The sequence below is a fragment of the Molothrus aeneus genome, chromosome 22 (assembly GCF_037042795.1).
Source record: "Molothrus aeneus isolate 106 chromosome 22, BPBGC_Maene_1.0, whole genome shotgun sequence".
NCBI lineage: Eukaryota > Metazoa > Chordata > Aves > Passeriformes > Icteridae > Molothrus > Molothrus aeneus.
Genome location: NC_089667.1, coordinates 890,606 through 905,232, shown reverse-complemented (window position 1 = coordinate 905,232; position 14,627 = coordinate 890,606).

Sequence of the window (14,627 nt, the reverse complement as noted above, 5' to 3'; positions counted from 1 at the left end):
TTTTATGTACTCTTTTCATGGAATCTTTGACACATTTCATCGGCTACCCATGGTCAGAGAAAGTTTAGATTTTGCCCCAGTGAAGGCTTTTTTCTGGCCTCAATGTCCCAGTTGCAGTTCCAATTGATGATTTAAAACAAAGGATGTAGTCCCCTGGGGGTTAGAATGTTCTGGAATTTCAGAGGCTCTGGAGTAGGGAGACTTGGTAAGTGGCAGTTTGCAAAATTCGCTGCTCTTCTGCAAAGCACATATTTAAAATAAAGGTTGAAGTGCTGATGTTCCTGCAGCTAATGGGAACACACTGACATAACTGAAGCCAACAATTTTGATCTTTAGAAAGAGGCAGAAAACCAGATTTCCCAAAGAGGATTGTCTCATCCAGAAAACAAATGAAGAAAAGCAATCTTTGAGATAAAAGATTTCCACAAATTTCAACAACACAGGGAAAAAAAATGGCCATGTTGGGGAAAATCTCTTCCCTTGCTCCTAAAACGTTGGTGGAAAAAACAGGCTACCTGCAGAATTCCATCTTTAATAAAATAAAATGAGGAATACATAATATGCAAGAGTTATTTTCCATAGAGAAAGGACTGTATCTTTATCTGGGAAATAAATGTGCATTGTCTGGACTGAGCTGCACACTCAGGATCTGAAATACAGTTTTGCCTCTTGATTTTAATACAAAGACAAGATAAACTGGAAATAGAAAGCAGTGGTCTTATTGACATGGAAACAAGGAGGAGAATGCAATCTGCAGGGGTCAGAGATACTATTTACTTAGAGATGTAATCTTATAATGTAGGGAAAGAGAAATTTGTGGGGGTTTTTCTGAGGGGGTGGAAAAATGACCACTACATGGCTGTGTTGTACTTGAACCGTGCTAGGAACCAGCAGCCAGCTCAGCCTCCAGGGTACAGGAATTACCTCTCAGTTATACAGCACATTTCAAGGGAAGGAACTCCACTGGAAATGCTCAGTTCTAGAAAGCATCTTGCAGCCTCAGAGTGGCCAGAACTTTTCCAGAGGTCTCATTTTTGTTTTTCTGCTCAGGTTCTTCTTTTTCTATCCTGAGTCTCAGAGGAACAGAGAGAAGAAAACAGAGAGAAAAATGAGATCCTTAGAATGGCTTGTCCATTTTCTGAGACCTTCTCACCCAACCTCTGCATGGTAATTATGTGTCAAAAATCCAAACTGGGTTTCAGATTTTCTTCCTCTGTAGCTGAAGTGATCTCCTCCTGCAGGAGATGGAAATGGAAAGCAAACCTGCAGTGGGTCTGTGCAAGTCAGAGGCAGTTGGAACCCTCAGTGGGATGTTACAGAAACCCTGCCCAGGGAGTGCCTTGTCCAGCTCAGCTGGACCTGAGAGGGGTTTGATGGGTGCCTCCTGTGAGGCCAGAGACAGAGCCTGGAAAATGGCCCTGAACCCCCTCTGCACGTTGCTCCTTCCTGGCTCTTGCCTCCCAGAGAGAAAATGGCCACCTGCAAATATCCCAGAAGCTCTTTAGTCTGCTCACTGCCCTTGAGATCTCATCCCACAAAGCTGCTCCTTCCTAAGACTGTCGAGTCTGGGAGTTCATATATCCTCCTGTAAGGAGTTTGGGTTGTCTGCAAAATCCATCCCAGGGCATGGGGGGCAGCACAAGGCATGTTCTGTGTTTGCAATCTGCAACTGTGCCCCAGTGACTTCCTGAATTGAGGTTTCAAGCTGTGTCTGCATGAGCTGAGCCCAGGAATTTCCCTGGTTCTGGAGGATGGAGAAACACCCTCCTGCATTCCTCATTGAGATGAGCAGATCCAGAGCAGAGGGTCCCCCAGGGCTGGGGGCTCCCTACACGCTTCCTGTATTTTCAAACCATATTTTCAAGTTGTGCAGCCTGGCCATCACTTCTGGGGGTTCAGGGACCCCTTCCAAAGCCTGTCAGGCAGGCCCCAGGGTTGTCCTTTTCCTGAAAGAGTTTTAATTTAGTGAGTGTATTGAACTTTCCTGAAAGTGCGGGAGAGCACCTCTTCCAGAGTTGTCCTCTCTGACAATTGGATCCGTTTCCCTGCTGTTCACCAGCGCGTGCAGGACAATAAACCATGGGAATAAAAGCATAAAAGATCCACTCTTTGCTGTAATTAACATTTAGATACAAAGCTGCATCTCTTTTGGGAGTTGAAATAACTCACACAGATACATCCACCCACGTAAATACCCCATATAAACTCTACACTCATCAGTGTACTTTTAAAAATGTTAACTAATACTCCACAAGAAACATTTATAACCTGTAAGCATGCTATTCACCCATGAATAACCATTTCTATAATGGACCCAGTAAACAAGCTAAAAATACATATTCAAAACATGGAAAACATCTGCTTTATGAATGTATCACTGATAAGGCAAAGTCACAACAGAATCCATCCACAACTCATGTAGGAGCCACTTAAGCATAACAGGGGCTCTCAGAAGCTGCCAGTGTTGTGTGTGCAAACATTTCCACCTGAACGCTGCATTTTAACACAGCACCTGAGGGCTGGCTTATTAAACATGAGCCCAGGTGCCTCTCCACAAACTGTGTGTCCCCAGCAGGCAAAGCTGCACCCTCAGAGCATTTCCCAGCAGCACAGAGGCACAGCCCACATGGCACAGCACAAACACCCTCAGCAGTGCAGAGCAGAAGGGGTTGGATGCCAGGGTGTGCTCCTGCCCTGCAATCACCCATGAGAACTTTGGAGCAGCCAAAAGCTGCATTTCCTGTGCTTTATTCTCCTCCCTGTGCAGGGAGGGTGGGCAGCACCTCTCTGAGGCAGAGCTGAGGGGGCAGTGGAGAGGCAGGGGGAGCACAGCAGAGGCTCTGTGCTCAGCTGGGGTTTCTGGGAGGCTTTGGGAATACCCTGGGAGGGAGCCCTGCACACCCCATGGTTTATTTGATCAGCTGCTTTCCCAGCCCCAGCCTTTGAGCTGTTCTGTCCTTGGGCAGTGCCGCTGGTGCTCATGGAGGGCCAAGCTGCCTTGTGTGCCTTGGGTGCTTCTTTCTCCTGTATGAATTCCCATATTTATGCATATTAAGAATTTTCATTTTGACTGGAGTTAAATTTCTTAGACTGATCTGAAGATAGAGTGGAAAAACCCAGCCTTTTCCTTGGCAGATGGTTCTGGGCAGGGGTTAATCAATATCCCTCTTAGAAATGTACCTTATTTTTCATTTTCATTATTCTAGTTTTAATCTTCACCCATTGCAAGACTCATCACTCATTTTAGGCTTAAATTTACAGCCCCATTGTTTTCTCTCTCTTGTTACTATGAATATATTTCCATCAGAAAGGGTGGATCATGGACCTGAGAGAAAAGGGAATGTTATTTATGCTCAAGTAATTAATACCCAGTGATAAGCTCTGCTTGCTGCCAGCCATATCTCCTGCAATATATGAGGGGCAGGTTGCCAGGATGTGTTAAACAGCAGTGTGGTGGAGGACAGAGAAGATGCTTAATTAAGGTACAAGGCAACCAGGCAAGCTTTCAGAGCAGTGGTTCCATCCAAAGGCCAGGGAAGCAGTGTGAACTCCTGAGAGTCTGCTGGAGTGGCACCAGTCAGGCTCCATTTCCAGGGGTGCTTGGTCTCTTTGGTGGCTGTGAGGAGCAGCAGAATCCAGAGTCTGGCATTTTATTCCATGAGGAAGTCAGGGCTGAGTTCTGATTTCATTTGGGGTGATCATTCTCTCTCAGGGAAATGGGGAAAGGTTTCAGGGAGCCCAGTGTGTCCTTCAGCTTTGCCAAAAACTATCAGACCTGAACTCGTTTTTTAAATCCTACCTTAGGGAGTGGAGGAAAAGTTGCACTTTGAGACACTGTTGTGCATAAGAAAATGCACACAGGGGTGTCTGCTGAACTGGTGGTGGTGGATCATTTCTGCTGAAAAGTGAAATCTGATTCTGCAGCTTTGCTGAAGGAAGTTTGTCATTCTCCTTGCAGGACTGAGCTGTCCTGCTTAGCTGGAACCAGGCAGCACAAACATGGAACTACTTTCCCAAGAAGCTGAAATCCAAAGTTCCTCTAAAATCTGTGCTTCACATGTTGGGGTGGATGCAATTCTAGAGCTGCTCCAGTTTAGCAAGCACTGAAGGTGTGGGTAAATACAGACTCTGGTTCAATTGGGTGATCTGAAAGAATGAATGAAAAAAAAAACAACAATAGCCTGGTTTCATTAACTCCAGTAAAACCAGGAGTAACTCTCAAAATCAGAGCTGTATTTTGGTTGGGTTGGTGATATCAGAATCAGGACATGAAATGGTTGTAAAGCTCTGCTTTAACTCATGAGTATTTGCATCATGGTCTATCTCTGAGTAGGGCTGAGGAGGAAATCAGGGGCCTTTCTGTACCTGGGAATAGAAAGGAGCTGATCCATTCAGCACAGTGGATTTGCTGCCCTCTGGGTGTCTCTCAAATCCCAAAAGGACTGGATGGCCTCCCGATGCAAAGAGGGGCAGGTGTAGCACTGCACAGCAAAGAGCTGAGCCTTTCATTTACCAAATACTGTAAAGAGCAGCAGAGGAGGAGGAGGGGAGGCCTGGAGCCATCAGACAGGGCTTGTTTGCCCCAGGGGTGACGAGGGCTCTGTGTCTGCTCAGTGGAGCCAGGGCTGCTCTGTTCCAAGCAGCAAAGGGGGGCAGCCAGGGGGTTCCAGCTCAGGGAGCTCCATCCTTACCCAGTCTGTGTCAGATTTAACTGAGTCTCGTTTCCTACCAAATAGGGCAAGTTATTTAAGGAAGGGTGATTCAAAATTGAAACAACTCTATCCTTTCATGCCTCATCTTGTAATTGAAATATTCATAAAGCTCTTCATTCAGCATAAGACCATTGCAGGAATATTTTAAGGATTTCATGCCTTTTACAGTTACAATGTGCAAATTCAGCAAGACTAGTCTGCATTTTAGGAGTGCAAATGAATCATATTTTTGACCCATCTTTCTTTCATTATATTTTCCTTTATGGGATTTTCATCAGATTGAAAGAGATTGTGTTTTTACTGTGTGTACAAACAGCTGCTGTGGGTTAGGCTGAGAACCACCGAATACACTGTCCTGGTTGATGAAGGTTTTGGGGATGGATGTCAAAAAAAAATTAATCTTAAAATCTGTTCTTTCTTAATTTTACTCAGGTCCTCATATCCTGTGTGATTTAGAGATGAAAACTAAATGCAGATAATGCCAGGTTAATAAAAAACATATTTCCATCCCAAAGAGGAGCAAATGCTTCCACAATTTGTGTAGGGCCAAGCTGCCCTGTGTGCCTTGGGTGCTTCTTTCTCCAGTATGAATTCCCATATTTATGCATATTAAGACTTTTCATTTTGACTACAGTTAATTTTATAGACTGATCTGAAGATATAGTGAAAAAACCTAGAACTCAGAAGTGCCTCATGTCCCAGTGTGCAACTCACTGAGCAGGACACAGCCATTCCCACCTCCCAAAAGTGCAAGAAATGCACTGTAGGAAATCAGAGCAATAGACCTAAAAGCACCTGGGGAGAATCAGGCTGACAACTCAACCCTTTGCATTGCTGCAGATTTATCCCTGAATGAGGAGAAAAACTCACAGTAACAGGAAAATGAATGATGGGGGAAGCTGCTGGGTGCTCACCCTGTGCGTGCTGCCGCTTGTTCCATTGCGTGCCCGTCATTTTTGTGCCAAACAAATGAGCAGCAGAACCGCTGAATCCGTGCCCCATCTGCCTCCAGTCACAGCAGGGCTCAGCTGCTTCCCTGCTCCCAGAATAGAAGGAGGGGAGGCAGTGCCAGGTGCAGGCAGAGACAGCCTTGGCCTGCTGGACCCTTCCAGGGAGCCCAGGAGGGCTTTGTCCTTCCCTGGCAAAGCCTCTCCATGCTGCCAAGGCAGATAAAGGGACAGAAATGGCACTGGGGCACAGAGAGGGAGCAGGGCCAGGGCAGGGCTCATGGGGCTGCTAGGACAGGGAGAGGAGCTGTTCTGCCATGCTGGGTTTCAGGATGTCTGGTTTTATGGGATCAGGGCTGCTCGCTGCCCTGTGCTTCACCCACACAGCTCCTCTCCCCATCTGCTGCCACGAGAGCTCAGCTCCTGGGCTTGTGTCTGCAGAGCCTGAGCTGGGCAGCTCCTCCTGCATCACACACACAAATCAGCCCCTGTGTGAGTCCTCCTGCATTACACATCCAAAATTCAGCACCTGTGAAGCTCCTCCTGCATTCTGTAACCAAAATTCAGAACCTGTGCAGCTCCTCCTGCATTCCACTCCAAAATTCAGCACCTGTGTAACTCCTCCTGAGTTACACACCCACAAATCCATACCTGTGCAGCTCCTCCTGCATTATACCCCCAGCAATCAGCACTTGTGCCACTCCTTCTGCATTCCACTCCAAAATCAGCACCTGTGCTGCTCATCCTTCATGAGACATCCAAAATTCAGCCCCTCTGCAGCTCCTCCAGCATGACACATCCAAAATTCAGCACCTGTGCAGCTCCTCCTGCATTACACATCCAAAATTCAGCCCTGTGAGCCCTGTGAGGAACTGGTCCTGGCTGGTGTCCCTGAGCAGCCACCCCAGCACAAAGAGCTGCCCCTCACTCCAAACAATGTGGGGAAGGCACCATAACCAGGGGCTGACTCTGAGCCCTGGGTTTGTCCCTGCCGCCCACTGACCCCACACAATTCAGTGCTCACACCTGTGGCTTTGTGGGATCAGTTTAGGCTCCTGCTCAAGAAGGCCCATGAGCATGTCCTGAATTTTAAATAGGTTGGTTTTTCGAGCTGGGGCTTTATGGCTGCAATTTAATCTGTTTGTTCATCCAGATTTGTACAACAGCGGGGTGGGGCACTGCCACAGGACATTGCACAGCCCTTGAGTGCAGGGTGGGACAGCTCTCTGTGCATGGATGCTGGGGATAAAGAGCCAGGAAAAACTCTGTCCTACAGAGGGGACTGAATTGGAGACTCAAACCAGGGAGGAAAGCCCTGGGAATATCAACCATGTAACCATGCAAACCTGGGACTTTTCATGCCTGAAAAAGCTGCAAGCCCTCAGGATTTTCCATTCAGAAGGTGGGGTCCACTGTTGGGGAAGATGAAACAGGAAAGCCTTATAAATATGATTGCCTGGCAAAAGATTTTGAGAATATAGAAACTATAAGTGAGATTGAAACGAAAGCAAGCTTTGAGATCCCTCAGTTACTGAACAACTGGAAAACAATGGTGTGGCCAGCTGAAGGTGATCCCCTTTTGATGGAACAATTCCCTCTGCTTGCAGACAGGCCCAAGGGTCAGAGCAGACCCTACAGCTTGGCAGAAGGGACCCAAAGAGGAGTTTTTAGGGTTTAAAATGTAACACAGGATGGTGATGTAATGATTCTTATAGGTTGTATGTAAATGCTATAGGATTTGTATCTTGTACTAGATTGGTTAGTGAGAATTAGAATGTTCAGCACAGAAGATTTATGGTATTGTAACGGGAACTTCGCTCTCTTTTACTCTTCCTCGCTCTCTCATCCTCTTTATCACACTCTTGCCTTCTCTCTCTTTCCCTCTCTCTCCTTCTTTGGGCCTGCTCTGAGCTGTGGCTGGCAGCTCCCAGCAGGGCCCTGCACCCAGGCCCTTTGCAATGAGCCCCAAGTTCCCAGACCTGGCTCCAGAGATCTCTCATCTCTGTCCGTCTGTCCCGTCCCACCCCTGTCAGTCACTCCTACAGCCTACAAACAACATCCCAGCTGGGCTTTGGGACACACCTGCACGGGGCAGCCTGGCAGAGGTGGGAATGGCTCCTCATCCCCAGGCTGAGCTGTCCCTGCACAGTCCAGTCTTACAGGGACCGTGATCAGCCCTTGCTGTGTTTCGGGGGTGGACAGGGAGGGTCTGTAGAGTTCTGAGAAAAAGCAGGTTCCATACCTGGAACAGTAATTGCTCCATTTACATAAAACATATCCATTAATTGCCTGAGTTTCTGTACTCCCTGATGAGCTCCCTGCCTCCCCAGACCTCGCATGCCTCAGGCTTTATTTATAGGTTCCCCTGACCTTTTCATTACTCAGAGTCTCTCATGGATCCTGTCCTCTGTATGTTACCACATCACTTTTTCTTGTCCCGTCTGACATTTAATTTTTATTAACTGTGGTGTGAGGTAAAGCTGGTTTTCTTTGTTTTCCACACCATGTTCTTCTGCTCTCCAGGCCACAGAAAGTCACTCCAGAATCACTTGAGAGAATTTTTTCCTTGACATTCTGAGATTTTCCAGCAGGACATGGAAGATTAAACTTGGGTTTAAGGTTAATAATATCTCCCTGAGCCCATGAGAACTGTACAGTGGGTGCATGAACATGAGCCTCACTGCCGACCTGCAAGGGTCTAAGTGTGGCTCAGTCTCCTGTACACACCAGAAGGTGAGCACTGGTCACTGGAAAGCCCCTCTGCACCTCCTGGTTCTTGAGTGGCTGGCTCTCTTTCCAGTTTGTGCAAAAAGCAGGAGCACGTGCTGGGATTTGGGTATGATGGAGACATGTTGAAGTTTTCCAGGCGTGTTTAACATGTTTGCCACACCCTTTGCTGAGGAATCTCTTCTTGTTACTCATTTAACTGAATAATCACATTAACTCGAACAGTTTATGCAGAAAACATCCAAACCAGGAATATTTGGGAGAGACAGATAAAAAAATACTTCCATTAGCTGCTCTTCATTTGGGAGGTTCCTACCAATTAACAGCAGCCTTTGTCCACTCTTGGATGATGTGTTGTCTCCTGAACTTTACTGGCTAATTAAAAAATTCTTCCCTCAAAAAAATGAAATCCTCTTCATGTTTTTGGTGAGTCACAGTGCATGTTTCAGTGAGAAGTGCCTCACGCTGAATTTATAGCCTGCATGAATCTGTATACAAACATGTTTGTACAAACATTTATTGGAATGGATCCACAGCTCAGTTCCGACACCAATGGACAGCAGAGAAGCACGAGCTAATGCCAAATCTCACTAAATTAAATCTTTTAATTCTGTTCAATAGAGCAGGTAAATTCCCAAATGCTGGGAGGGACAATCTCAAATGCAGGCACTGGGATGAATGGCTGTAAAGCAGGGAGGGGGTGCACAGGGGGTTCCAGCCCGGGGAGCAGAGGGAGCTGCCAGGAGTCCCCAGCTGGTGCCAGAGGCAGGAGCAGTGCTGGCCAAGCCCCCCCAGCCATGGAGAAGCCCTAAGAGGACCCAGCAGACACTGCTGGGGGAGGGACAGGCTGTGGGTCCCCATACCTGGGCTTTGGTAAAGCCTCTGCCAGCATTTCCCAGAGTATTCTGCTAATAAACCTCTGCTGGTGCCCGGCCGGTGTGCTCAGGTAACCCCCAGCACAGCGGGGAATGGGTTAAACCCAGCTGGGCAGGGCTGGCACTCCCCAGGGCTCAGCCTGGCACCAGGCCCGGTCAATGTCCTTCTGGAGAACATGGGGAGGGGATGGAGGGATGGAGGGCGCCCCTGCCAGTGCCACCCAGCGGGGTGGGTGTGGGTGAGGGGATGGGGTGGGTGTGCATGGGTGTTTGGGGCTGTGGGATTGCTGTGGCTGTGGGATTGGTGTGGCTGTGGGATTGGTGTGGCTGTGGCTGTGGCTGTGGTGTGGGATTGCTGTGGCTGTGGCTGTGTGTGGCTGTGGGATTGATGTGGCTGTGGCTGTGGTGTGGGATTGCTGTGGCTGTGGCTGTGTGTGGCTGTGGGATTGATGTGGCTGTGTGTGGCTCTGGCTGTGATGTGGCTGTGGCTGTGGCTGTAGCTGTGCTCTGGCTCTGGCTCTGGCTCTGGCTCTGGCTCTGGCTGTGCTCTGGCTCTGGCTCTGGTGTGGCTCTGGCTCTGGCTCTGGCTCTGGCTCTGGCTCTGGCTCTGGCTCTGGTGTGGCTCTGGCTGTGGCTCTGGCTCTGGTGTGGCTCTGGCTGTGGCTCTGGCTCTGGTGTGGCTCTGGCTGTGGCTCTGGCTCTGGTGTGGCTCTGGCTGTGGCTCTGGCTGTGCTGTGGCTCTGGCTCTGGCTCTGGCTGTGATGTGGCTCTGGCTCTGGCTGTGCTCTGGCTGTGGCTCTGGCTCTGGCTGTGGTGTGGCTCTGGCTCTGGCTGTGGCTCTGGCTCTGGCTCTGGTGTGGCTCTGGTGTGGCTCTGGCTCTGGCTCTGGCTCTGGCTCTGGTGTGGCTCTGGCTCTGGCTCTGGCTCTGGCTCTGGCTGTGCTGTGGCTCTGGCTGTGCTCTGGCTCTGGCTCTGGCTCTGGCTCTGGCTCTGGCTCTGGCTCTGGCTGTGCTGTGGCTCTGGCTGTGCTCTGGCTCTGGCTCTAGCTCTGGCTCTGGCTCTGGCTCTGGCTGTGTTGCAGGGCAGGGTCTCTGCAGAGGGATGGGCAGGGCTGGACCCTGGATCCAACAGGGCCACCAAGGCCGGGCACCAGCTCCTGCACCGGAGTCACACCAACCCTGTAGAGCTCCAGGCTGGGGCAGAGGGGCTGGGAAAGGCCCAGGGGGTGCTGTGCCAGTGGCTGGACACGAGCCAGGTGGGCGATAGGCCACTGGCCCCTGGGCTGTGCCAGCTGTGGGGTGGCCACAGGCCCAGGGCAGGGATTGTCCCCTGTGCTGGCCCTGCTGGGGCAGCCCTGGGCCCCTCTGACAAGGAGGACATGGAGGGGCTGGAGCGTGTCCAGGGCAGGAATGGAGCTGGGAAGGGAATGGAGAATCCCTGAGGGAGCTGGGCAGGGGCTCAGCCTGGAGCAAAGGAGGCTCAGGGGCCCTTGTGGCTCTGCACAGCTCCTGCCAGGAGGGCACAGCCGGGGGGTCAGGCTGTGCTCCAGGGAACAGGGACAGGAGCAGAGGGAACGGCCCCAGGCTGGGCCAGGGCAGCTCAGGGTGGATACTGGGGACAATTTCTTCACTGAAAGGATTGTCCAGCCCTTCCACAGCTGCCCAGGGCAGGGAGGGTGGAGGGTGCAATTCCCATTCTGTGGCACCTGGGGACATGGTTTAGTGTGGCCTTGGCTGTGCTGGGCTGTTGTTGCCAGGTGGCTGCTGTTAGTGGTCCTAGAGGGTTTTCCCAGATCTGTGGCTCTAATACAAAGTTTTCTATGTGAATATTGATATAGTCAATATTCCAAAATGATGGAATATTTCACAGTGCTTTTAGATTAAAAGTTGAAACCAAATCTCTGAATTTCTCATGGGACTCTGGTATTATTTACTGAGCAATAGTATTGTGCTACTGTGCGTACAGGGGAATATCAGATGTCTGGAAGAATTAATGAATATTCAAGGAGTTCTGCTTTGCAATGAGCTTCAGCTGAAAGCTGTGTTCATTCATATACATTTAAGTAAAGCTTAGATTTGCCCGTTTTTCACAAATCTTCTTTCGAAGAGAGGAAAACAATCAGGCTGTGCTTTTATAGAGTGAATTTAAAATTAAAATTAGACATTTAGGTGTCATTTCAGTTGTAAAGTAGCCCTTAGTCTGATGGTTGGAACAGGATTTCCAATTATGTTTAATTTGTATGCATAGGGCTTGGTTAGACAAAGTATTAAGGATTCTTACTTGTTCATAATATTTCTATCATGTGCAGGGCTTTTCAACACCCTCACTAAATTAGTTCTTGGAAGCCCTTGTTCACTATATTAACATAATCTATCCCACACATAGTAAAACAAACTGTTTGGCCTTTCAAATGAGAGGACCCCAATCTTAATAAATATTGAATTATAAAACCCCTGCGTGGGGAATACAAGCTAATTCTTTTCTCTTTGCACCAGCTGTGAGCTGCTCTGTGTGATGTATGGCACAAACTCTCCAGGAAAGAGGAGCAAATTGAAAACACCACCCCTGTGGGTTCCCTTATTAGACTGGAAGTGACTGTGAAATTTGCAGGACACAGCTCATTAAAACAAGGCTGGCAGTCTGTGACCCTGGAGTGAGAAGAGGAGATCCATGCTGGAACACAGGCTGTTGCTTCGACTGGGGGGAACTCAGCTAGGGAGGAGGAAAACGTGTGTGGCTGCTTGTTAACCCCCTCCTCACCAGAGCTCCCTGCGAGGTGCAGGAGGCTGGGCAGCAGTGGCTCAGGCCTGGCTGGAGATGAAAGGAGGGGTTCCTGGGGAGCTGCTGGTGTTCCCCATCCCAGCTCCACACTCCCAGGGCTGTTTGTGCTGCTTGGGCCCTGAATGGTGCAGAGGAAATATCAGTGCCTGGGTGTTTCATCAGTGGGAACTCAGCACAGCACAGGACCAAGGTCTACAGAGCTGCTTGTTCATTATTGAGGTATTTAATTTCTATTAATTTAGTGATAATTGCAGGGAGCCTCCTGACCCAGGCAAGTGTATCAAGAGGAGAAGATTTCCACAAAATCCCAGGATGGGTCAGGCTGGAAGGGCCTCAGAGGGTCACCAGGTCCAGCTCCCTGCTCCAGCAGGGCCATCCCAGAGCACAGGGCACAGAAGTGTGTCCATGTTCTGGAATATCTCCAGGGAGCAGACTCCACACCTTCCCTGGGCAGCCTCTTAGGGCTGGGCACTGCCCAGGGCAGGAGTTGTGCCTCCTGTGCAGGGGGAATTGCTGGGCTCAGGGCCTGCCTGTGCCTCTGGGGGCACTGCTGGGCCTGGAGCAGAGCCTGGGCCTGCTCTGACCCCTGCACACAGAGACAGACACAGGGACAGACAGACAGGGACAGACTGGGACACACAGGGAGAGACAGGGACAGACAGACAGGGACAGCCAGGGACAGCCAGGGCTGAGGCCCCTCTCACTGGGGCTCCTCTCCAGGCTGAGCAGCCCCAGCTCCCTCAGCCTTTTCTGGGCACAGAGCTGCTCCAGGCCCTTCCTCAGCTCTGCAGCCTCCACTAGCCCCACTCCAGGAGGAGCCAGAGCTGGGCACAGCACTCCAGATGTGCCTCCAGAGCTGGGCACAGCACTCCAGATGTGCCTCCAGGGCTGGGCACAGCACTCCAGATGTGCCTCCAGGGCTGGGCACAGGGGCAGGATCCCTCCCTGACCTGCTGGCAGTGCTCCTCCTAGTGCTTCCCTGGCAATACCACTGGCCTCCTTGGGCCCCAGGACAAAGTGCTGGCTCATGGACAGCTCCATTCCATCCTGGGATGTCCATGGAATGATCTCTTGGAGTACCTGGTGTTGAATTCCATCCTTCTGTGCTCGGTGTGTGGAAAGCCTCAGCTGCAGAGGAGCTGTCCTGGCTCTGTAAATCAGCTCCCAGCACTGTCAGAAGCCAGACCAGACCCAGACTGCACAGCCAATCTCACTTGCCCTCAGGCAGAAGTCTTTAAAATTCCACTGTGTGAGTGTGCACTACCCAGGGTGCTCCCAGACCCAGCCTAGTGCTGTTTGGTGCTGAATATTCAGCTATCAGTTGTTTGCACTGAAGAAAAGAACAGCATAATTTACCCCAAACTTACTCCTGGTTCTAATAAATCCCATTTTCATGCCACCAGAACCCAGGGAAAAACAAGGCAAGAATATTAACATTTTCTGCTTGAAAAAGCAGCTCTCATAGTAGTTAAGTTCAATCCCTTAAGTGATCGTCTAATTCTAGTCTGACATTTTCTGTAAGTGAATAAACCTGTATCTTAATTCTCCCCCTGTCAAAGATTAAATAATGCTACATCAGCTTTTAGTGTGATTGATCCAAATAAAGACCATGAAAAATGTAGCCTGGTTGGAAACATTCAATGAAATAATACATTTGGGGAGGGCTGTCCCCATCCCTGCTGATGTGGAAGAGCTGGATTGTGGGAAGAGAAAAGCTGGGATGACAACACTTAACCTGATGTTGCTCTGCATGAGAGAGAGGAGAGGCTGAGTACAAAAGGTGCTCAATAATTGTCAGTGAGATCCATGCTCTGCTGGCTTGGGAAAAGCATGTTCCCTTGAGGCAGATCCAGCTGGATTTCCAAAATGACCACTCAGTGAGAGATGAAGATTTTGGCCCTGCTCATCATGACAGAGGAAAGAACCAAACCCCTTATCTGTGACATATGGGGTATTGGTAACTTCCCCTTGGGCTTGGAACGTTCCTTTAGGAAGAGTGGGAAGTGAGGGTGCAAAAAAGGAAAGTCTTAGAAATTTCTCATGCCCTTTGTGCCAATATTGCTGTTCTCCTTAGGAAGACTGAGGGATGGAGGGACACCTGACTTGAAATGACAACAAGGGAAAGGCTCTATGATGTTGAACTTTGTGTTATTGTGGTAGTTGTCCATCTCCTCCCTGTGACTATTCTGGAGTCTCTGAACCATTTCATTTGTTTTTCAGTTGAAAATAAGTTCTGAATTCTTCCTGTTGTAATTCTGACATGGAAAAGCTGCCTTTTCCTTATCCAAATCAATTCAGTGATTCACTCCTTACACAGTCTGCTGATGGTTATAAAGATGGAATTACAGGCTTTGTGAATGATTGTAAAACAGAGGCTTGGCTCCAAAGTGGCTTATTTTCATATCTGTGATTTTAGAAAGTGAACTTAAAAGTGCTGTAGTTTTCTTTGTGTGCTGGGAGGCTGGAGAAAGGATTTTGGGAATATTTGATCTGCACAAAGTGAAGATGAGAAGATTGCTGGATAGGTGGGCAGAAGGAAAGGGAGAAAGAAAACAAATAGAGAAAGAAAACAAAGGAAAGAAGAA